The following is a 24,872-nucleotide window of genomic DNA, read 5'->3' on the forward strand; positions in this document are numbered from 1 at the left end:
GGGGTGAAAGAACAAAGCCCTGGGGAGAGCTTGTGATTGTAGACATTGAACCAGACAAGTAGGAGCCCAGCCTTACGTACTGCTTCCCTCCTGTCAGGAAGTTGGTAATCCACTGACAGATACTGTAGGATACAACTAGCTGAGTTAGCTCGCTGTGGAGCAACTCCAGAACAATTGTGTTCTGGAGTTCCTGCATCAAGAATGTTGGGAGAGTAAAGAAAAGATCAGCCAGTATATAGAAGTGAGAGTGAGGGGTGAGACAGAGGCTGATAGGTAGAAGCAAATGTGATGGAGGAGGTTGGGGTTGCAGATATGATGGGCAGATGGAGCCAGGTGGTGGTGGGGGGGGGGGGGGGGGGGAAGTAGTGATTTATTGTAGAAATTGGCCAGTGATGGATGGCAACAGATAAGGGAGGTTCGGAAAGGTAGACATGGATGGAGAGGGGAGGGGTGAAGGGGTAATAAGACCATGGACGATAAGACATAGGAGCAGAATTTATTGGAAGGAACGTAGAAGGAGTGGGTTATCTGAAATTGGAAAGTTCAGTGTTCATACTGTTGGATTGCATGTAGAATATGAAGTGCTATTCTTCTGGTTTGCATTTCAAGTTCAAGTTCAGTTTATTGTTAATCAACCGTACACATGTATAACGAGTGAGTGAGGCCTCCATCGGTCAGGGTCGACCATAGATGTTATGTCCTAGCAAACCAGGGCAGTACAATATGTTGCCCATGTAGCTGCCCCTCTCCAGCCATCTGGTGAACCCATAGGAACGGCAGAGACCGATAGGGTTTGGCACCAGCAGCGATGCAGGAGTTGCCCATCCGTGTTGTACGCCAGCTCTGGGTTTTTCCCTCCGAGTTTACTCCCAAAGCCTTCCCCATGAGTGGGTATAGCCACAAGGCAGCAGAGGGATGAGATCGGAGTTTTTCTTCTCCTAGATGAGCGGCCAACCACAGCTGATGATTCCCATCTGCCTGAAGTGACTGGTTTTAAGGCACAAGTAGCCCACCTTTGCCCCTTCTCCTGTCAATGCATATGGTTCCGTCTGGCTTAGTAGCTAAGCCACTCGTCAAGGTCAAGAGCTGGAAATGGTTGTCAGAGGCTATTTGAGATGCACACCATTGGGAGCATTTAATAGGTAGTGGGAGCTTAACCCCACTATACCCCTGGCTTCAACAATGTTAAAGATACACATGTATATCACCAAATGAAATAATGTTCTTCCAGACCTAGGTTCACGAGAAAGTACTTATAACTCACACGCACAACACATAAAGCAATATTAGAGTCATAGAGTAATGGAAGTGACTACACAGAAACAAGCCTTCGGCCTATCTACTCCATGCTGAACTATTAATCTGTCTATCCCATTAGCCAGCACCCAGATCATAGCCTTCAATGCCTTTCCCATCCATGTACCTATCAAAATTTCTCTTATATGTTGAAATCAAACCCACATTCAAGATAACATCCCAACTCATGTACTCAATATATTGATTTTAAAAAGGCCAATGTGCCAAAATCTTTCTTTACGGACCTACCCACCTGTGATGTAACTTTCAAGGAATTATGGGTCTGAACTCCCAGCTCCCTCTGTTCTCCTGCACTCTTCTGTGCGTTTTTGCTCACTGTGTAAGGCCTACCCTGTCTTTGTCCTCCAAACCTGCAACATCTCACACTTGCCTACATTAAATTCTATCTGCCATTTTTCAGCCAACTTTCCTAGCTAGTCTAGATCCCGCTGAAACATAGAAAGCCTATAGTACAATATAGGCCCTTTGGCCTACAAAGCTGTGCTGAACATGTCCTTACTATAGAAATTACCTAGGTTACCCATAGCCCTCTATTTTTCTAAGCTCCATGTACCTATCCAGGAGTCTGTTAAAAGACCCTATCGTATCCACCTCCACCACCACCGCCGGCAGCCCATTCCACACACTCACCACTCTCTGCATTAAAAAACTTACCCCAGACATCTCCTCTGTACCTACTTCCAAGCACCTTAAAACTGTGCCCTATTAATCTATATTCCCCTACTATCATTACATACTATGTTTAATCCTCATTGATTTATATTCCGCTATTTCATTACCCATTATAGGGAACATCAGTGAATTACCTCTTGGATTTACACATCCCCACAGTTTGTTGGGACTGCAGCACATCACAAAACACAAGGGTTACATCTCACCAAGTAGAACAGGTTTTGTTCGTAATAATAACGATTCATCTTCAACTAATTATTAATCAACATTAACAGATGATCACCTATTTCCATAACTACTTAATGATTAATCCTAACTTAATTTATAATCTGTTATTATTAATACATCCCGCCATGCACCGCAGCTATCTAGGCCAGCCCGTGGAACAACCACCTAGGCTATCTAGGCCACGCTCTCTTCTTGCTGCTGCAATCAGGAAGAAGGTACAGGAATCTCAGGACCCACACCACCCCTCAACCATCAGGCTCTTGAACCAGAGAGAATAACTTCACTCACCCCAACACTGAATTGCTCCCACAACCTGTGGACACAATTTCAATGACTCTTCATTTCATGTTCTCGAAATTCATTGCATAATAATAATATTATGACTTAGGTTTTTTACTTTTTGTATTTGCGAGGTTGTTGTAATTTGTACATTGGTTGGGAAGATTATTCTTTGATTCTATTATGTGTCTTGTACTTACAGTAAATGCCTGCAAGAAAATGAATCTCAGGGTTGTATATGGTGTTATCTATGTACTTCAATAACAAATTTACTTTGAATGTGTTAAACTGTATGCTCAATCACTTTTATGCTTGGTTTGATGTTGCTAACTCTGAGCCTCCGAGAAAAGGCATTGCTACAACCTGCAACTTGGTCATCTCTGAGGCTGAGGTACGCAAATGAGTGGACCAACACGAGGCTGCGGGATTGGACGGCATCCCAGGGCGAATACTCAGGATGTGCACAGTACAAGTGTAGAGTGCCCTCCTGCTTCAAATTATCCACCATTGTCCCTGTACCAAAACAAGACCAAGGTAACATGCCTGAACGACTGGCGTCCTGTTGCACTCACCTCAATAATAAGCAAATACTTTGAAAGGCTGGTCAAGGATTACATCTGCAGCTTGCTACCACCCAAACTGGGCCCCTTACAATTCGCCTACCGACACAACCAATTGACAGATGATGCAATAGCCTCTGCTCTACACACCGTCCTTACACATCTGGAGAAGAAGGATGCTTATGTGAGAATGCTGTTCTTGGACTACTGTTCTGCATTCAACACCGTAGTTCCATCCAGGCTCAACAAGAAGCTCAGAGACCTCGGCCTTGACCCTGCTCTGTGCAGCTGGATCCTGGACTTCCTGTCAGATTGCCAGCAGGTTGTAAGAGTGGGCTCCCTCACCTCCAACCCTCTGATTCTCAATACAGGAGCCCCTCAGGGCTGCGTGCTGAGCCCCCTCCTTTACTCCCTGTAGAGCCATGATGGTGTCGCCACCCAATCTGCTAATTAAATTTGCCGATGACACTACATTGACTGGCCTGATCTCAAACAATAACGAGGCAGCCTACAGGGAAGAAGTCATCACCCTGACAAAGTGGCGTCAAGAAAACAACCTCTCCCTCAATGTCACAAAAACAAAGGAGTTGGTTGTGGATTACAGGAGGAATGGAGATGGGCTAACTCCTATTGACATCACTGAATCTGGGGTTGAGAGGGTAAACAGTTTTAAGTTGCCCTGCATCCACATCACCGAGGACTCATGTGGTCTGTACACACCAGCTGTGTGGTGAAAAAGGCACAACGGCGCCTCTTTCACCTCGGACGGTTGAGGAAGTTTGGTATGGGCCCCCAAATCGTAAGAACTTTCTACAGGCGCACAATTGAGAGCATCCTGACCGGCTGCATCACTGCCTGGTATGGCAACTGTACCTCCCTTAATCGCAGGACTCTGCAGAGAGTGGTGCAGACAGCCCAGCGCATCTGTCGTTGTGAACTTCCCATGATTCAGGACATTTACAAGGACAGGTGTGTAAAAAGGGCCCATAGGATCATTGAGGACCCGAGTCACCCCAACCACAATCTATTCCAGCTGCTACCATCTGGGAAGCGGAACCACAGCATAAAAGCCAGGACCAACCGACTCCAGGACAGCTTCTTCCACCAGGCCATCAGACTGAAGAACTCACACTGATTTAAGTGTAATCTGTATTACATTGACTGTTCTATTTATTATAAATTACCATGATTGCACATTGCACACTAGATGGAGATGTAATGTAAAGAGTTTTACTCCTCATGTCTGTGAAGGATGTAAGAAATAAAGTCAATTCAATTCAATGATCTTCCTATTTCTGGCCTCATTAGCAAGTGGCATGGGTAGCAATCCTAAAATCACAAACCTGGAGGTCCTCTCCTTTAACTTGGCACCTAATTCCCTGAACTCACTTTCCCTCAACACCCTTCCTACCCATGTCATTGGTACTGGCATGGACTATGATCTTTGGATGGTAAAAAGGACAAAGAATGACATGATGCATAGCAAAGTGGGGTGAAAACTATTTCTCTTTTTTTGTCTGCGAAGAGGGTTGAGTGAGGGTAGACATCTGGGAAATGGATGAAATTCAAAGATGGGCTCCGTCAACTACGGCAGAAAGGAAGTCATGCCTTGCTGAAAATCGTTAACCTTTCAGAAGTCCTGTCATGGAGAAGTTTACCTTGAAACTCTAACTCTGCTTTGTCTGGGGAGTGGGGGATCTGTGAGAGCAGACAGATGGGAAATGCAGAAGTGCGTAGGGGCACTGTCAACTGTGGCATTATATTTCCAGCCCATCCACCTCCAACGTGGTTCTATCTGCCCACCATCCACATATCTATCCACATGTGCTTTCCTCCTTTGGTTCACATTTCTCAAAGTTTTCCCCACTTGTTTTCATCTACCTGTATCAATCTTCCCTTACCTGGTTCCACCTATTACCTACCTCTGTTAAGATTAAACGCTTTCCTTGCTGGACTCCTATTCTTCATTAATTACAAGTAGTCTGCAGTTCTGCAACAGATATGCTTCCTGCATTCCAATCAGGTCCATCTGAGCTGAGCATTCCTGGATCTTCTTCAGAGAATTAAATTCAAAAATACAAAATATACCTCAAGTAAAATATAAAATTTCTGTTGCGAATACATGGTTGTTTTAAATATTAGTATAATCAGTACAACTCCATCTCAATTTTTTGAACTTCAAGTGATTTTCTTTACAGCTCCTTTAATAAAACCTTTTAGCTGATCTTTTCAGTATTAAGTATTGAATAATGAAATAAGCAGAGAAATTCCTTGCTGGACAGGTGAAAACCAATTTCATGTTATAGCTTTTATGCATTTGACTAATACTTTGATTTTAATTGTATTTTTCTTTTTGCCATATTTGAACTGGAATTTAAGAAAAACAATCAACGTTCATTCCTGGGATATTTTTAAAGGGCGTCATTGGTAACCTTTACTCTTTTTTTGACTGCTCTTAGCACAACAAACATCGTCTTCTTAATCCAGCAGTATTCCAATGATATTTAACTTTGTTGTAGGTTTTTTTTTCTGGTTTTGTTTAGTTCTGAAATAACACACCAAATCAAGTCAAGTGGTTAAGAAATACTGGGAGTCAACACTACGTGTGTTAGACTGATTTACTGATCAACAGCAGACACAATTCTCCTGGCTTGTGAACGCTTCATTAGAAATGAACTCAATTGGTTTCAGTACAATGGGTAAATAATGTATAAATGGATATTACATTTTAAAAATGGAGACGTACTCACACAGGTGGATACAGACTATAGTTAATGTCAAACTGTAATTAATTAAAACACAAATGGAGTACTTTCGTCAGGAAACTTTGTTTTGTCAGAGTCCTTGCTAGCAAACCAGTTTTGCATTGGGTAAGTGTGTCTATTAATTTAGAAATGTGGCCAATCCCAAATGTGAAATGCAATATGGGAATTTCCAAACAGTTCTCACAGAGACTTGGTAATACAAACTTCTGAAAGTCTGACCTTCAGTTTGCACTTCTATCTTGAATGGATCTAATCCAATACCTTCACAGTTAGCAGCAGCTTTCAATACCATAATCACTAGAGACCTTACAGGAAAATAAAATCATTTTAATTTTCCTCAGTTGCAGAGATATTTTGGAAAGAAATACACTGCGGAAATGAGATCTCTCCTCTTCATCTGCTCTGTTCAGGTAAAGAAAAAGCTACTCTTTACCATGCAATGATTTTAAGACACCTGCATCTTTTTTTTAAAATAAAATTTCATTTCAATTATTTTTTAAAAGTTAAGCCTTCATCACAGTTCTTACAATGCAGGCATTGACTATGAAATAAGGTGGGCTTGCTGATTAAGCAAGTCAAAATAACACCGGTCTCTGCATGGTTCAAAGAATGAAGTAGTCATTCTAAAAGATTTGCGTATTGGCTAAAAAGTTAAATGTTCAATTCAGGTTCATTAGAGAATATCACAAAGCAGACTGCCTTGGGAGAAGACATGACAATGATTCATCAATGGGATTTTTGTCCTTTTTTTTAATATCAAAGGGCTTTATTTAACTAGATTATTACTTTAATTACTTCCAATAACCACATAAGCCTTCTTCAAAATGTTCAAAAACTTCAATTTTAAATCATTAGAATTTCTAGTTTCAGAGTAATTGTGGGATCATTTACACAGATTCACTTTTGCCAACATTTATCTATTTCACCTATGACTTCTTTAAGCTTCCTTGTTGTCATTTTTCTTTAACGAAGCAACAAAGCAAAAGCTCATTTAAGGTGAGATTTGCACTCTTGAATGGAGATTTGATAAAGTAATGAAAGAGTTAAATTCGGCAAGAGGTAATGAGCCATGATTTTATTTAGGGCTTCACTTAATCAAAATAATTTTGTTAAAGGCTGTTTACCTCCCTTCACTCAAATTCATTTAAGTTTCTTGGCTCGTGGTTCTGTCAAAAACAAGGCAGTTTGCGAACGATGTCATTTAATGCTGCACCAGTTCAAATTACTTGATAACCAGTGGCAGTACCTAGTTGACTAAGCAAATTAGTGTCCAGGCAGGGCAAATCAGTGGGAAAATTGTATTTATCACACAATGCGGTACAGAGTTCTCTTTCCCACACACTCCTGTTACATCATTACTTAGTCTGTGGGCAGGAACACCAATCTAGTCACTAGAAAAGGGTCAGGTGACAGGGATATGAAAAAGTGAGTGGAAATTTAATATGAGAGGATGGAGTTTCAGTTGGAGCCCTCAGATAGCTGACTCCTATCCTGCTGCTGTGCAATTTTCGTCTTCGATTTCAAACCTTGCTTTTATGCTAAGCTGTTGGATCCCACAGATTGATGTCCAAGGAAACCTGGTTAGGGTGGTTCTCTGTATAGGTGCTGTGTGCAGAAAGCTCATAAATAAACTGCTAAATTGCTACAGCAATGTTTAGGGTTTCTCAAATGTTGTACTGTAGATTTTAGATTGTTGATTAAGTTTTGTAATCTTTTGTTCCAGTTTGCCTGCTAAATAATACCAACCTTAAGTTAACCCACTTAAGGTTTTGCTTCACAAAAAAAAAAGCATGAAAATGCTTGATCACAAAGTGCAGGAGAAAGATTCAGAATTTATAAACTTTAGAACAAACGATCATCCCAAACATTGCTCTGCACAGCACTTGACATCGTAAAAATATTTTTTAAAAAACCCTTTATGACATTATATAAAAGTTAAAGATTACTTTCTTTGGAAAAACTAGTACTTGGTATTAACTAATTGGAAAATAATTATTTTATTAACTGAATTCTAAGTAACAATATGAGTATGCTCAGTGTTCGAGGGAAACAACAGTAATATTTCTAATCCCAGAAACCTTTAGATTTAAGTAGAAACAAGATTTTCATGTTATCAGCACAGTTCTTTCATAAACATTACTTCAATTTTTAAATGCAGCTAAACACAGAGAAGTGTTTCAGCCAGAATCCGGTAATTTAGAGACCGTAATAAAATAACTTAAACAAGAGTCTTTAACATACAGTAGTAGAAACACAGAAATAAAACACCATTGAGTAGAAGCAAGTTGGTGCAAAGTCCACTTTTACTGTGTGTCCTTCACATTCAAAGCAATCTATGTAGTGAAACTGCAACTTAATGGTTTTGCATCTTGGAGAATTTTTATCACTAGCTGGTCACATAATTTATATGAATAGATGTAGTAAACTTGCTACTTTTACACACACGCACAACCCACATTATACTCTCATAATTGTTCTGAAAAGTAGCTCCATTGAATATAAAATGTCATTATTGCTGATATTGTTTTCAATATTTTACCCCGTTGGTAATATTTTGACAGTATTGCCTTCTTTCATTAAAACTTCTCTTAACAGTTATACGAGACAAAATGAATTGCAGTTGAGTCGGTTTTAAGTTGCCCAGAATGCCAGAGAGTTGCTTTATCTTTGGCTCTTTCAGCATTGAGGATATCACATCTGCCAGGTACTCATGCCATGGGATGGACACTATGATGTTAGCATGGTGAAAGGCTCTTGCACTAGGAAGAGGGACTTGGAACTTCCGAGCACCTCATTTTGTAGTGTGTTTGGGGAATTCTAGTTCACTGTCATGTGTTGAGAGTCAGAATGCTCAGGTAATGTTACAGTGGCAATGAAATGATTTTCATTTTTGCATTAACACTGAAAGGCTGTGTCAATGTGTGCTTAGAAATGGCTGTTTAAACTATAGTTGAATGGAAGCTCATTCTTGGCCCACCGTGTTGAACAGGCTATTTGGTTTCATTAAAACATTACACTTTGCTTCAGAAATTCATCTTATTGAAAGCAATAGAATCTACTTCAGAGGAAAGCACAGAATGTTTACTGCTACAGAATGGGCATTTGTTTTTTCTCTCTGTTTAAAGTGCCAGAGCTGGGGTGGGGGTGGAACAATGGCTGCAGAGATTGATTGTACTGTACTGACTTTGCATGGTGTTGATTACTTCATCAGCTAGTCCTTGGGCAATGGAAATTACCCAGATTTTGCATTGCTTTAATTGACATTAAGACAACTGTTTGTATATGCAAGATGCATAATTCTTGGCCACATAAAAAAGTACTGTAACCTCCAACTTCAACTTTCTTTATACTTTTAAATGCTTGAGTGTTATTTTTTGTTGCATATCGCACCTTGACCAACACACCACTGGACATTCCCCATGGATGAATAAAGTTGACATACACACCATTGTGCAAAGGAGAGTACTATACATCCCACACTGTCACCTGTGAGTCAGGCCAGCAGCACTTAGAAGGTTGTGGATTCAAATTCCACTTCAAGGATTTAAAGTCAGAAATGTAAGGTTGTTCCTCAGTGTAGCATTGTGTGAGTATTACAATTCTGGGGGGTACCATCTTTTAGATGACACATTAAACCCAAACATTGGTGGCTCTTTTTTGATGACTGTAAAAGGGAACTCTTCCTCATGTACTTTCAAACTATTTCTGCAATTAACACCAGAGCAAATTTCACAGCATACAGTATGTCAGTGATGTTAAATCTGATTCTGAATATATTGTCATTGTGACACTGATGTTTATACAGTCAAAGCTTGTTCTGCATAGAGGAGGGCAGTACTTCTTAAATGTAATTGTTAGTTGTATAGTGTTTTAAAGTGTCCTGAAGCAGTCATGAACGTTGCTATATAAATAAAAGTCTCTCTTACTTCTAAGAAAATGATGAACACAGTTGTAGAGTATATTAGAACCCAAAATCTATTGTTCTAGCATTCATGTAGTGCATAAAAGATGTTGAAAGAAGCTAAATTTCTATGCCATAATATATCAAATACTGAATGACATGGAGGGAATTCTCAACAAAAACCATGTAAAAATTGACCAAGAAAGCCAAATGTTTTAAAAGGACAATCAGCACATTTAAGATGACAATTTTTTAAAAAGTTGTGCATTCAATCCAAGTTGTTTGGATTATTACCTGAACAATAACTCTAATTATTACAGTGGAATCCGGTTAATTGGGCCATTGATTAATCGATGCAGCTGCTTATTTGGGACAACTCTTAAAGAACAAAAACAAATTGATAAAATAGCCAGAATTCCCTTTTGTTTATTTGGGACACGATGCCACATAATTGGAGACTGTTGCTGAACATTTTCTAACTAGTTTCTGTCACATGCACTTGCTTGGCTGTTAGACACTAGACCGTGCTGAGAATGAACAATTTTTAAGTAACAAACTTGCATGTTTGTGTTTAAAAAGCAGTGATTTTAGACCCTGATAAATTGCGAGTAACAACCAGTAAGGCAATTCAGAACTGTTTTGCTCACTGCAGTTTTAAGCATTCAGTCTGGGAGATATCAGAAATGGCAGGAGTGAAAATGAAACTAGTTCACTACTTCAAGAAGTTATGAACTTCATAGCATTTGAAGGTATTGATACTCATCTTGAATGCTACAATTAAAATGAAGATTTGGAATATGCAATCTTCGAAAGCATTGTTTGAAGGCAGTCTGTTATCTGCACTTGGCATTTGCACTGATTTTGTTCACTTACAGTCAATCGAAAGAATATGGCAGCATACACGGAATGAATTCCTCTGTCGATAACTGTTAAGGACTCATAAACAGTTTTATAGTACTGTAGTAGTTTTGGTAGTGTTTTAATTTAACCTGTACTTCATTTAAATACATAATTTTTACTCAGTTAAATGATAGTTTGTCTTTTTTATACCTGTCTGACTATTTCTATGAAACTTCGGCAAATTAGGGCAGGCACTTAATTGGGCCAAAATGTACTGGTCCCGATATGTCCTAGTTAACTGGAATCCACTGTGTTTCAAAATAACATCTCTGTATTCTGATTAAAAAGAAATAGAAAAGTTCTTAAAAGCTTCTGCCCTCTTCCTTTCCAGTCTTGATGATGGGTCTCGGATAATAATCCAAACAGTTTGGATTGAATATGTAATTAAAAATAACTCTTTCAACATAAATGTGTCGACTGTTTATTTCCCTCCATAGTTGGTGTGTGTGTGTGTGTGTGTGTGTGTGTGTGTGTGTGTGTGTGTGTGTGTGTGTGTGTGTGTGTGTGTGTGTGTGTGTGTGTGTGTGTGTGTGTGTGTGTGTGTGTGTGTGTGTGTGTGTGTGTGTGTGTGTGTGTCTCTTCCTTAATATACTTAATTCGCTACAGGTTTGAAACATTTTCTTCACAACATTTACATAATAAAATAACAGATTTAACTTCCCATATGGTAATTCCCATGTTAGGTAAAATACTTTTTCTACCATTAAGTTTATTGGATTCCACAAAAGTCTCTCAATTGTAGTAATTTACTTATATTCATATAAAAAAGAGTTAGCATACTGTACTGTCAGATTTGGTGCCTGCTGACATTCAATGACATCAGCAACTAATTAACTTTATATCAAACGCTGTCATTATGCACCACGTTCTATAAATTCTGATTTTCCCCACAGTATCCTACATTATAATTACACATTTACAACCATTGGAAGTAATATTGAAACAAAAAGTTACTATTTTGGAGGAAGTCAGGCAGAATTTAATTGCCAACAATTATAAACATTACTTTGTTTGGAATGCAAAATCAGGGAAAATATGCTCTAATTCAGGAACATTAATACAGATTATTTTACTGAAGGATCCTAATCTTGGTTTGGAGGGTCAATAATTTTTTTGTTCTGAAAATGATAATGAAATACTTATCACTTTAACAAATAGAAGTCTGCTTCTCTAATCACACCAGGAAGAAAATTTCAACACACAGGCAAAGTGTTGCATATTCTGGTAAGCAGTGATTCAATAGCTTAAGGATTGATGGTGGAAGACAAATGAGGATAGAAATTGAACAAGTAAAGGATCATAAACAAAAGATATAGGGGCAGTAAATGGGATAAGTACAATCACTATTTGAAACTGTAGAAGTCAGCGTTGAGTCTGTAATACACAGTACCTAATTGGAGGATGATTTTCTATTCCTACATCCTATATTGAGCTTCTTTGTAATGGGTGTGAGCCAGAAGTAATTTGGCAGGAACTGTGAAATTCAGATTGCAATTCAGGACTGAACAGAGGTTTCCAACAAAAACAATCATACAATCAATCTTGGGTCTCCCCAAAATAGGGGGATCTGTGTTACGAGCAGAAAATACAGTAAACTAATTATCAGTGTAAGTGAATTTCCATTTCACATGGTATGTTTGATACCTAGATTAGAGGGAAAGAGTTGCATCTCCCTCATTTATGCAGGAAGCTTCCATGGGACATAAAAGGTGGGGAGTATTGAAGAAGGATTAGACCTGAGTATCACACAGGTCTTTCAGGCGTTCTTTAGTTTCTGTACCAACGAGAGAGGAGAATATATTTTGCTGGCGTATCACAGTGGAGCTGAGGTGGAGAGGAATATCGGTTGAATGATAAGGTTGGAAGAAGGTGGGAAAAATGAAGTGATGAGAGCCCAATAGGGGAAAACTGAACAAAGAGATTATGAGAAGGAAGAAAAAGATAAAAACGTTAATAGTGCGGAAGATCTGAACCATGAATTGGACCACTTGAGCTGGGCTGGAAGGCGGCTTTGTATCTAATCATCATTCTCAATGCATTGGTGTACAGCTTGATCTCACCAAGGTGCTTTGTTACTCTGGGCATTGGTAACTCAGATCAACTAGTAAGGGACAACACAACCTTCTCCAGTGATAAGAACAATAACAATGTTTTATCCTTGTTTTCTCATTCTGTTGTCATAATCTTATCGAAGTGTTCACATTTTCTGCCTGAATAAGTCTGAGCATCCACAATTTGTCGCAATGATTTGCACTGTGATAACCGTTAATTGTCAAAACGTTCCTAAAGAACAATTAAAACAATGCACTGAATTCCAATTAGATGCATTTAATATTTTAATCTGTCACCTTCAACACTTTATCACCTGTTACCTTTACAAAGGAAAGATTCCAAAGTCCCTTGATGGGGACAATAGATTAAATGCTTCTATATACTTATGCTTATTATGTGACACTGCGAAAATAATATGCAGTTTCTGCAGCCTTAATTAACTGGATTGTGTTGTATCTTTATCATGTAAGGAGGATGTCGGCTTCATTCCAGATATGGTGACTGACAGTCTTTTCTGAATGATTAGATGAATAGCTTCTGGCCAGAACCAAAGGTCTTGGTTTTCTTGACCTCTACTGTCAGATCTTACATCTTTCTGGCCTCAACAGAAACCAGATAATATAACTGCAAAGCACAAATCTTTCCCATCTTCCTGGGCACACAGAACTTCTGGTTTTGAAAACATTGCTCTAAATTGTACTTTCCACGAAAGATGGTTAAATGAACATTAGAAATAAAAACTCTTTGTTTTTACCACATCTAAAGCACGTTCTCACATCTTCCACTAAATTTAGTACATTTTAAATACCTTTACAAAGATAAATAATAAATATAACTCTTCATTGCATTTAGTATTTATATTTAATCATACTTAAGAATATACAATTCACTGGTAATTTGATGAACTTTGATATTTACCAGAAACCTTGAACAAAGCAAAATTCTGCGTATGATATTTCAGAACACGTGTTGACAAGTGTTCTTTTTACATAAATTGTACATAATTCCATTTACCAACCATGAGACAAGGAGATTTGTATCAGATTCAGATTTATTCATCACATGCATGTTGGAATATGCATCGAAATGCAGAAATAACCAGCACGCTCAAGGGTGCATAGGGAGCAGCCCGAAGCCGTCATCGCACATTGTGGTCCCAGAAGAGCATGCTCACAATGTTCAGCAGAACAACACAAGAAGCAACAATAACAAAACTAGACAACACCAGCACAACGAGCCCTGTCTCACCCTCCCAAACCGATAGGTCTCCAACTCCAGTATAGGCCCTCTCAACCTCGAGTCCTTGGCCCCAACACTCAGGCTTGCAAATTGCTCTATTCATCTCAGTCTATTCATTAAAAAAAAAGTAATTTGTTGAATTCCTGTAGCACAGGATGATAAGATGAAGTGTTTTATTGAGATCAAGTAGCATTTGGGTCCATGGCCGAGAGAATTCAGGGAGCTCAAGAGGGGTGATAAGTGGAGAAGGAGTGGTGAAGCGAGGGGGAGAGAGAATGAAATGAAAGATAGAGAAAGAAAGCAGGAAAGGTGTGAAAGGAGGAGGAGAGCAGTTCAAATGAGGAAACAAATAATGTTGAAGGTGAAAAGAAATATGAGAGAAAGGGTCAGAGGTTGGAAAATGTATTTGGGCAGTTGTGTTTTTATAGAATTTCAAGTGAAAAAGAGAGAGAACGAGAGGGAGAAAGAGGGAGAGAGAGAGAAAGATAAAGAGAAACAAAGTGAGATAGATGGACAGATAGATGGAGACATACAGAGTGTTCTCCTCTCATTAACTTATGGCGAGGAGATCCACGAAGGAGCTTGTGACCAAAGTGGCTTTTTTTTTGTCACAGATCTTACATAAAGTCCTAGACAACGAGAAAACTGCCATTCTTTAAAAACACACGCACGCACGCAGACAGATTGCACTCTCACAACAAAGAAACTATTCATATCTGTGGAGGAAACATTTATTGGTGTGGAGGGTGTGGTGGGAGATGGACATTTGAAACCCCCGAAGATGGAGCTTTGATACATAAAACCAACAGATATAAGAGGAACTTCACTGAAATCTATGACTCACATGTTGCTTTAAATGAGTATATTCCATTAATGTGGTACTGTTCATAGACAATAATTAGAAGTATTGACAGACATTTATAAATAACAAGTGTAAAGTAATCTATTGTATTTCACCAGTTGCACAAATTTCACATCAGAGTTTATACTTTGTTTCCCTCCACGCTACAGTTAAAAACTTCAGCGGAGTGAAAATTAGATTGTGTATTTCTTGGACTAAAAGCATTCATATTAAACAATTACTGAAAAAGAGTTTATGCCCCCAAACCATATATTCATTATAATTTCAACTTAAAATGATCTTTTATAGGTGGCAACACACACAAAGTGCTGGAGGAACTCAGCATTTTTGTGTGTTTCTCTGGACTTCCAGCATCTAGAGAATCTCTTGTGTTTATATTTTATGAGTGGCAATAGGAATAGAGAAGAGCAGATGTAGTAGTAGACCCAACTAAGAGAAAGAAGTTCAACTATTTAGATCCAGATAATAGCTGTATTTTGACAGACATGTGGCTGATGAAATTCTGGACAAAATAAAACAGGATTTTGTCTATCGAGACTGACAGGTAGGTTAACAGTGTGGAGGAACAGAGGAATCTTGGGGTCCAAGTCAATGGATCTCTCAAAGATCCATCAGTTGATAGAGTGATCAAGTAGATGAATGGTGTGTTGGCCTGAGTTCAAGAGTCACAAGGTAAAGTTGCAGCTCCTGGTTAGACCACACTTGGAGTACTGTGTTCAGTTCTAGTCACCTCATCATAGGAAGGATATGGAAGTTCTAGAGAAATGAAGAATATATTCACGAGGATGCTGCCTGGATTTGAGAAAGGTTGAGCAAGCTAGAGTTTTTCTCCTTGAAGTGAAGGAGGATGAGAGGCGACCTGATTGAGTTGTATAAGATTATGAGAGGCATTGATAGAGCGCACAGTCAACGTCTTTTCTCGCAAGACTGCAATGGCCAAAACCAGAGGTCATCAGTTTGAGGTGAGTGGAAGAAAGTTTATGGAAGGTGTTGGAAGTAGGTATTTTGCACAGAGAGTGGTAGGTCCCTGAAGTACAGTGCTGGGTAGAGGCTGATACAATAGCCACACTTTAAAGACTCTTAGATAGGCATATGGATGTTAGAAAAATGTAGAATTATGGGCTGCATATGAGGGAAGGGTTAGATTGATTGTGGAGTTGATTGATATAGGTAGGCACTGATTTTGGGCTGAATGGCCTGTACTGTTCTATAGTCTATGAAATCTGGTGAAAGGTATAGACTCAAGGAGCGTCTGGACATTGTCATTGATTGTACAAGTAAAAAACAAACAAACAATGAACATAGAACTGATTTTAAGAAGTCAATAATTTAAAGCATTCTGCAGAAGTTGTAGGTTGTTTCATTCAGGTTGTAACTTACATTCTGCATTCAGTATTGGTCACAAAAACAGAGGAAGTGTTTGAAGCAGGGTACAATAGTAACATTTAAGTGACACTTGGACATGGGTAAGAAAAGTTTAGAGCGATGGACTAAACATGGACAAATGGGCATCTTAATCAGCACAGGCAAGCTGGGCAGGGTCTGAGTCCATGATGTATGATTCGATAATTCAATGACTCTTTTACAGGAAAAGATGCAATCCGAATTAGAACGGAAAATGTTTATCACAAGAACTGGCTCAGCTCAAATGGTAGCATGGTTACAGGTAGGTAGGTACAACCTGGTAGAGGGCCAGGTGAGGGATGAAGCCTGGAACACCTCGAATGGAGACTGTAGTACATACTGAGCTTAACGTTTTTGTGTCCACCCAGTCCATCACAGGTAAAGCCTTCCCCACCACTGAGCACATCTTCATGGAGCATTGTCGCAGGAATGCCCACCACTCCGCTCACCGCCGCCATCAGGAAGAAGGTACAGGAGCCTCAGGACTCACACCACCAGATTCAGGAACAGTTCATACCCCTCAACCTTGAGGGGATAACTTCAGTCAACTTCACTTGCCCCATCACTGAAATGCTCCCACAATCTATGGACTCATTATCAAGCCCTTTTCATCTCACGTTCTCAATATTTATTCCTTATTTGTTTACTATCATTATTTCTTTCTTTTTGTATTTTCACAGTTTGTTGTCTTTTGCACACAGGTGAAACACCCAGCTGGTGTGGTCTTTCACTGATTCTAGTATGTTTATCGGATTTATTGAGTATGCTCACAAGAAAATGAATCCCAGTTTGTATATGGTGACAAATATGTACTTGTGATTTAAAAAAATACTTTGAACTTTGAAAAAGCACTGTCACGGGAATGGGTAGCTCTCCAGAACAGTGATCAGGGGCCTAAAACTACAATAGAATGGTGAACTGAGTGTGTGATAGCAGAGAGCTTGGAAGGCAGCAACAATCTGGGAAAAGTGAAACTATTTATCATAGAGTTATTATCAGAGTGGTGGTAAAAAAAAATGGTTGCTCTGTGCTAACAGTGGCTCCACACCACTGTTCTTTCAGCAAACAAACATGAGCTATGGTGAGATTGTAGCACCTTGGTAAAATAAGGGCATGTTTACAAATCTGAAAGTTGTGCAATAAGATCAGCGGGGAAAGGTATGGCAAAACAGGAAAAAGAGTCTTTGTTGGTATCGATCTGTCATAATAATTATAATATCTGCACAACTGCAGTTAAAATACTGTAACCCAGAAGCTGCCGTCTATAATGACTGTCTCACCACATAACACATAGCTTCCCAATCTCTCCCATAGTGATCAAGACAGAAGTAGTGATCTTTTATATATGTTATGTCCTATACCCTACTGGCAGTCTTATCAGCATATCAAACGATAATAACTGAACACCTTTCCTTTCCCTACTTGAATGGATTGAATGGAGTCTAATTACTGTAGCAAAAAGAATTCAAAATCCCACAAGTTCAAAAATAATAAACATAAATTCTAGTTATATTTTTGTTACTGACAATTCATCTACGATATTAATCCACATTTATGCACGGTTTTCATTTGTTCTCTTTAAAAACATTATTAAAAAAAAAAGCAAATGTTGTTTGTCTGTAAGAATTCTCCATGTTATGGAGACATTCAGCCAGCTTTATGATACAACAGGAGGACTCACTGCTGTCAGTGCGACTCATGTTAGAAAAATAAAATCCATGTCGAAGTATTCTGGGTGTGGAGCCCCAGCACAGTGCGTTGTCTGAGGCCTTGCTGGAAGCTGCTGTGCTGCAGAGGCGGTCAGTTCATCCATACCATCACATCGACACAGATGAGCACAGGAAAAGATCATGGCCAGTGAGCTGAATATAGCACCGCACAGCCCTCCGATGGAGTGAGACACAAGGTGGCATTTAATTAGAGTTCTGATCAATTCCCTTAAAGTGAGACAGCTTTCATTTTCCTAATAATTTTTTTTATTTAGAGATACTGTGCAGTAACAGGACCTTCCTGCCTAAAGGGCTGAACTGCAACCATGTGATCAACTAACCAACTAAACTGTGTGTTTGGAATATGGGAGGAAACCAGGGCACCCAAGAGGAAACCTACACAGTCATGGGGAGATTGTACAGCCTCCTTAAGATGATGGTGGGAATTGAACCCAGGTTGCTGGCCCTGTTATGGCATTACGCTAGCCTCTATTATACCACCTTGCCTCCCCTAAATGTTTTATGTTTAAAAAATATATTGATGTCCATCACAATTTCCCCGTGTTCATCAAAATAGTAGTATGCAAGAAACTGCTCAAAGAGGAAGTACCAAAAGAAAAAGAAACACATTCCAAGTTCAAACAAATGATCCAAAACGTTATTCTGTCTTGAATCTGCTTTTGCTGATTGCTAATGGATCTTTTCTGGAGTCATTCTATATTTACTCTTCTTCTCCAGATTTTATTTCAAATTCCTTTATATACGGTCTTTCATATTTTGTAATTTGCATGTACTGTATATTTTATAGTCAGGTGTTGTAGTAAACATGTCTAGGTACTCATTGGATATATTACTTACCAACACAAGACACTTTGGCTCTACCTGAGCAGTAGTTACTATAGTCAATACTTTCCTTGTAGATTTTAACATTTAACATTATATAAATTAATACAAATTCATAAAATTAGTAATTTTAAATTTAAAACAATTGCTGAAGTATCTTAATTGTAAAATTGATGACAATTGATTAAAATAGTTTATATTTGAACAGTTTCAATAAAATTCTCTGGATTGTTGAATTAAGTAATTTTCACAATTAACTGAGTTTTTTTGTAACTCCATGTTCACTCTGAAACACTGGTACCGATATCCCTTTTTCCAACTTCGATAAATGCAGTTTGCTGATGATGTAACATTCCTGAAATACTCTGGATTCTAAATGTAGAAAACCACCTTTAAATTTTTCTAAATGCAATTTCTTCTCTTAATTTACGAAGCCCACTCTCCAGCACATTGAAGTTCTCTCCATTCCTTAGCAGCTCTGTAGTCTGTATTTGTACATTCATACATCTCTGCTGTTGTAATGAACCTTTCCAGAACAATACTCTTGTATGGCATATTGTCACTGTGCACACACACACAGCATCCATCTACACAAAGAACACTTGAACTGTAAATTAAATGAATTACGAATCTATCCATGTGGATTCATGCGCTGAGTGATTATAGTACCAAGCTTCAGAACAAGTGTGGAAACACGCAGGCTCTGGTTTACTAAAGCATTAGTGTAAACCTGAAATTGTGAGATAACGAGATTTTTTAAACAACATACTTCAGCAACTGTTGCTGCCTCATTGCTTTAAAACCCTGTTCATTTCAATGCTTTATATCATTCTAACTTGGTTGAGGGAATAAATAAAAATCTCTGTTGGTTATTAATGTATTTGGGGAACAGAAAGCAGATTGTTTTACTTCCTGTGAATTGTCATGGTTTAATATCAGTAGTGTCCTCAGCACTAATCCATTATCATGGGGTATCCCATTTCTGACTGCCTTATCTTCATTACAGCCTCCTGGGTTTGGGTGTTCCTGTGATATACAGGGCACACACACTTTGTTCTATCTGGTATAACCCCAGGGCCTGTGACAGAGCTTGTTGCCTGTTTCTATTATCCGATTGCAAAAGCCGATAAAATGACAGGAACAAGACTCCTAATATGGTGCAGAGCTGCTGTCATACTTTTGCAAGTAAGACATATCAAAGTAATCTTAATTATTACATTAGGATGATGAATTTGTAGCTTCAAGATAACCATGTTCTTTTCATCCTGACATTTATCTCACTTGACCAATTCAACTGATGGGGTGGCTAGCTTTAACCCATAAAGCAGCTGACCCTGGCGATCATTCTCCACATCCCATTCTCTGTCATTTTACCTGTGCAAGTATTATGAATAATTAATTCATGCTGGATTTCACCATCTGGGCAGCGAGGGGATCTGACCCAAGGCAAGTCTCTTTCCTCAAATAAAGAGCAAGAAATGATACAAAAAGAAAATGATGCAATTGCTCAGCAGGTCAGGCAGCATCTATGGAGGGAGAAAGAGTTAACGTTTCACTACCACTAAGAAGAGTAATAAATCAAATGTGTTTTCAGTTGTAGAGAAGGCAGGCTGTGAAGAGAAGAACAAGGATTTCTTGCTCTCCATCCTATTGCATACATTTGATTTGTTTTCTCCATCACCCAACTTCCAAATTGCTTCCAAGTTAAACATGTTTGATGTCTAAGCTTTCCTAGTCCTTATGAAAGGACAATGATCTGAAATGTACTTATAACCATATGAGTTATACAGTTATAATCTTCTAATTTATTATACGTGCATAGCCTGCAGAATGTCACCATCGTTCATTGGTGCCATCTTGAACCAGAAGGGATAACTTCACTTGCCCCGTCACTGAAATGTTACCACATCCTATGGACTCATCATCAAGGACTTTTCATCCTCGATATTTATTGCTTACTTATTTATTCTTTCGTTTTGTATTTGCATAGTTTGTTGTCTTTTGCACACTGGTTGCCCACCCTGTCGGTGTTGTTTTCTATTATAGTTATTGGATTTATTGAGTATGCCCGAAGAAAACCAGTCTCAGGGTTGTACTGTATATGGTGACATATATGTACTTTGATAATAAATTTACTTTGAACTTTGAAATTTATATCTGTCATATAAGTGGAGCTTATGTGCTTACACACACATGCACATGTGAAACACATATTGGCTATCTGCCTACATACAGTATGTGTCTATATGTGAGGGTGGTTTATTCCTGATGCCTCTTCAGTTCAGAGGCAAATGGACAACAAATATAGACATTGCCAACAATATCCACACCTTGACAATGAAAAAAGAAAATAAATATGTCCAGAACATTTTATATGTCCGTAAGGTTCATAGGACGGTCAAGAGGAACAGCATAGCAGTCACTTAAATACTATTTTATGGATGGTTGATACCAATGGAATGTAAACGATAGGATTCAATTTAATTTAGTGAAATTGATCGGAAGTGTTTTTTAAGATATTCTGCAATTAGCAACTCGATCACTTTGAACAACGTATGTTTTTAAATTCACACTTAAAGGAATTGAAGGAGATTTTCTGGTGTTTGTGTATTTAATGGAATGAGAAATAGTTCTGGGTATCAGCAGCAAGAAGAGAAATAAATGGAAGAAACCAATCACTAAGTCCAATGTTTCCAATGAGCCCCTTACGTTTGTTACACAATTCAGTTGGATAACTGCTGATTAACATCTTAATCCTTTTAAAAGCATCATTACTCCATGCTTCCTGATACCTATACTGAACAAAGTTTATTGGTTGCAATCTTAAAGCTGATCGCCACCCAGAGCCTTTGAAGAAAGAGATCTCAATGCTTCTACTAGCTAGTGAGAAGCTATACTTTCTTATTTCACTCCTGACTTGTCTGGCTCTCATACTGCCATGAAGAATTTAATTTAATTTTCCTTTCACCTATGTTGAAATGTTTGGGTAAAATCCTACATTTTGGGTGGTCTGAGGAAAATGGTAGGTCTTGGAAAAACAATTTAGAACTGGTTAAGTTCCATCTATCAATACGTGTTTTAAAGATGAAGTAAAATTGCAGAAAGCAACTTCCTAAAAACAGACTGCTTAAAAACATTTCAATGTTCATTTTGATAAAATAAATGTTATCAATAATTTATTAGAATAAATAGCCTAAGGAGTTTGCAGAGTTAACTCAGTTTATCAATGTGTGAAGTTTAATGCAATTAAATTCTAATTATTTAAGCAGTTTTGTCAGCCAGTGATCTGATGCTCATCCTCAAAGTGACTCGTTTTTGTCAAAATTCTACAATCTAGCTCAACACAAGTTTACTTGATATTTTTGTTGGTCCTTTGGAGATGTTTCAAACAGAATAATACACATTGTGGTTTCATGGGAGTTAGTATAACACAGAGGACAAACTCAGAAACAATGCCAGTTAAGATATGGTGGTTTTTTGCCTTCTCGTTTCAGACAATAAAACTTGGTCAGACACCAATCCCTCCAGGAGTTTTCTTCCTGTATGCTCTGTCTTTAGCATTAAAAGGTAGACTGACAGGTGATAAAAAGTGATGCCAGTCCTGCCTGCCCACTCAAAGACCCTCCTTCAGGTATCAAGTGCCTAGACTGGGCTTTGAGGTCAGCTAGACACCTCCCCTGAGGCTAAACTGGGCTGAAGGATATATCTGCCAGGTATCCTGTTAGGTGGAGCGCTGGTCACCTGAGCTAAGATCAAAGTGTCCCAGTTTGCTCCATAAAACATCTTTCGAACTAGGCCTTGCTGCTTCATGCTTCAAATGGAGCTGAATGAGTCCCAAGGGAACAAACCACTCTGTACAGAAACAAACACTGTCAGAAGCAAATCCACTTTGAAAACTCAGCCCTTGTGGAAATACAGCTGCCAGGGTTTAAAAAACATTTCTAAACAGATGAGTAGAATATTCTAATGAACTCATTCATTCACTCCCACCATCACTTTGGTGACTTCAGTTCCTCTACACAATTTGTGAAATGTTGCTATCTATTTAAACCTGTAGTTACATCAGAAGAGTTTTAAGTACCAGAGCTCAAAATTGTTATTTTTGGGTCAGTTGGGATGGAACATACTAAACATGTCTCCAAATTTCTATAGCAAACTGCATTTTTTTCTGCAATCTCGAATAAAGATATGTGAACATGATGAATAATGAACTGAAATAGCTGAATGGTGTCAACAGAATATGCAGTCATATCTTGTTATTTATTTCACTTGCAGCCAATCAAGATTTATTACTTTTTGTTATGTCTCTTAACTTTGGCACATTCTTATTCTGCATACTTTGTGCAATTCATGTTAATTAAGAAATTATAACTCTGGAAAATTGCCTGTCACTAGAATTTTTAATCACGTATTTTGTGCAGATTTTAAGTGAAAAGCACTGAGTCTAGGAACTTCAATGAGCCAGTCAAATAACCTCTATCATTTTAATTAGTAATTGATTCAGAAAAGTTGAATTTTTCTAATAGGTTGCTTATCTAAATTAGAAACAGAAAAACAGTTAATTCCTTTGCAAGAAATGGGTCAAAATTCAAAACTGCTCAGTTAGAACCAGTACTACAATGCAATCAACCAAGAAAAAGCAATATTTTAAACGTGTTGGAAAAACCCAACTCAAACCAGCATTTTTAAGGTAGACTGTAACGTAATGACAGAAGGTACTTGGGCTGGATAATGGAGAGAGGAAGGTCCCTCAGATTCCCTCTAATACTCCCGTACGGTAGTGTAACGATTAGCACAATCACTTTACAGCACCAGCTGTAAGATTGGGGTTCAATTCTTGTAGCTGTCTGTAAAGAATTTGTATGTTCTCCCTGTGACTACGTGGGTTTCCTCTAAGTGCTCCATTTTACTCCCACATCGCAAAGGTGTACAGTACGACTTAGGGTTAGTGAGTTATTGGCTCCCGAAACGTGGCGACTCTTGCACAGCTGTCCAGCACAATCCCTGATGATTTGCTTTGACACAAACAACACACTTCACTGTATGTTTCCATGTATATGTGGCAAACAGAGCTAATCTTTAATCTTTTAGTTACGTCCTCCTGTTTTATCTATCCCAAATAGAGGGAAAGATTTCCTGCAGTCTACCCAATCTATACATTAATCATGACCCCTCTTAACCTCCTCTGCCTGGGGAGAACAGAGGGAGCTTCTTCATAAAGAACTTCTCCAACCCCAGCAACTTATTTCCTTACTGAAGCCTATGAGCCCGACAGTGGGATAGCCTTCTGACAGGAGCTCGCCAGAGTCCTCTGTCCTGAGCCAGTCATTCAAGTTGTCCCCCCAAGTGCAGCTCATCTTCTTAGTGTACCCTTCCTTCCTTTCCTAGGGATGAGGTCTTTGGAGCATCTGCTGGTGTTCCTGAAGCACTGTGCTTTTACAGATGGGGTTGCCAGCCCCAAGCCCAACTCTCCTTTTGCAGCTGGGCTTGGGATCGTCCGGCGGAGTTCATCCCAAATAAGGTCCTGGTCAATCTCCTCTGCACCCTCTCCAGAGTTGTCATATCCTTCCTACAGCATGGTGACCAGAGCCACAAGCTGATGTATGATCGAGGATTTATAAAGTTGGAGCATAACTTCGCTCCTTTATTGTTCCTGTACTTTATCCCATTGTTCCTCTAAAATGCCTTCACTTTTAAAAGGGTACTTATTGGTTTAAACTTTGACAAACTCTGCCTCTGAGTTCTGAGAAGTTTTGGAAGTTGGGTGCTTCAGATCCAAAGCATGTTGACATTTATCGGGAATCTTGCACACACTTGCTGCAGTGTATTGGAGCAGCAGATACTTTTGCATTTGATGTAATCTCTAGACCTAAACAGTCTTTGGCTGCCTTAATAGTAATCCTGTCGCTGTGGGAAATAATCCAGGGTTGCAGATCTGTTCTCCCTCTCGTTTACTGGCATAATCTCTAATTTTTTACAGAAATAATTGTCTGTGGCATGAGGCATAAAGTCACTTGCTTTATCCATTTCTGTGCATCTGGGTGCAAAATCCAGGTTTAGGCAAAGTGTCCCATAAATGTTCCCTTTTCACAGATTAAACAGGACTTCTTTGATTCCGCAGGTGCCAAATAGTAAGCCTTT

Source organism: Hemitrygon akajei, chromosome 3 (assembly GCF_048418815.1).
Source record: "Hemitrygon akajei chromosome 3, sHemAka1.3, whole genome shotgun sequence".
Classification (NCBI taxonomy): Eukaryota; Metazoa; Chordata; class Chondrichthyes; order Myliobatiformes; family Dasyatidae; genus Hemitrygon; species Hemitrygon akajei.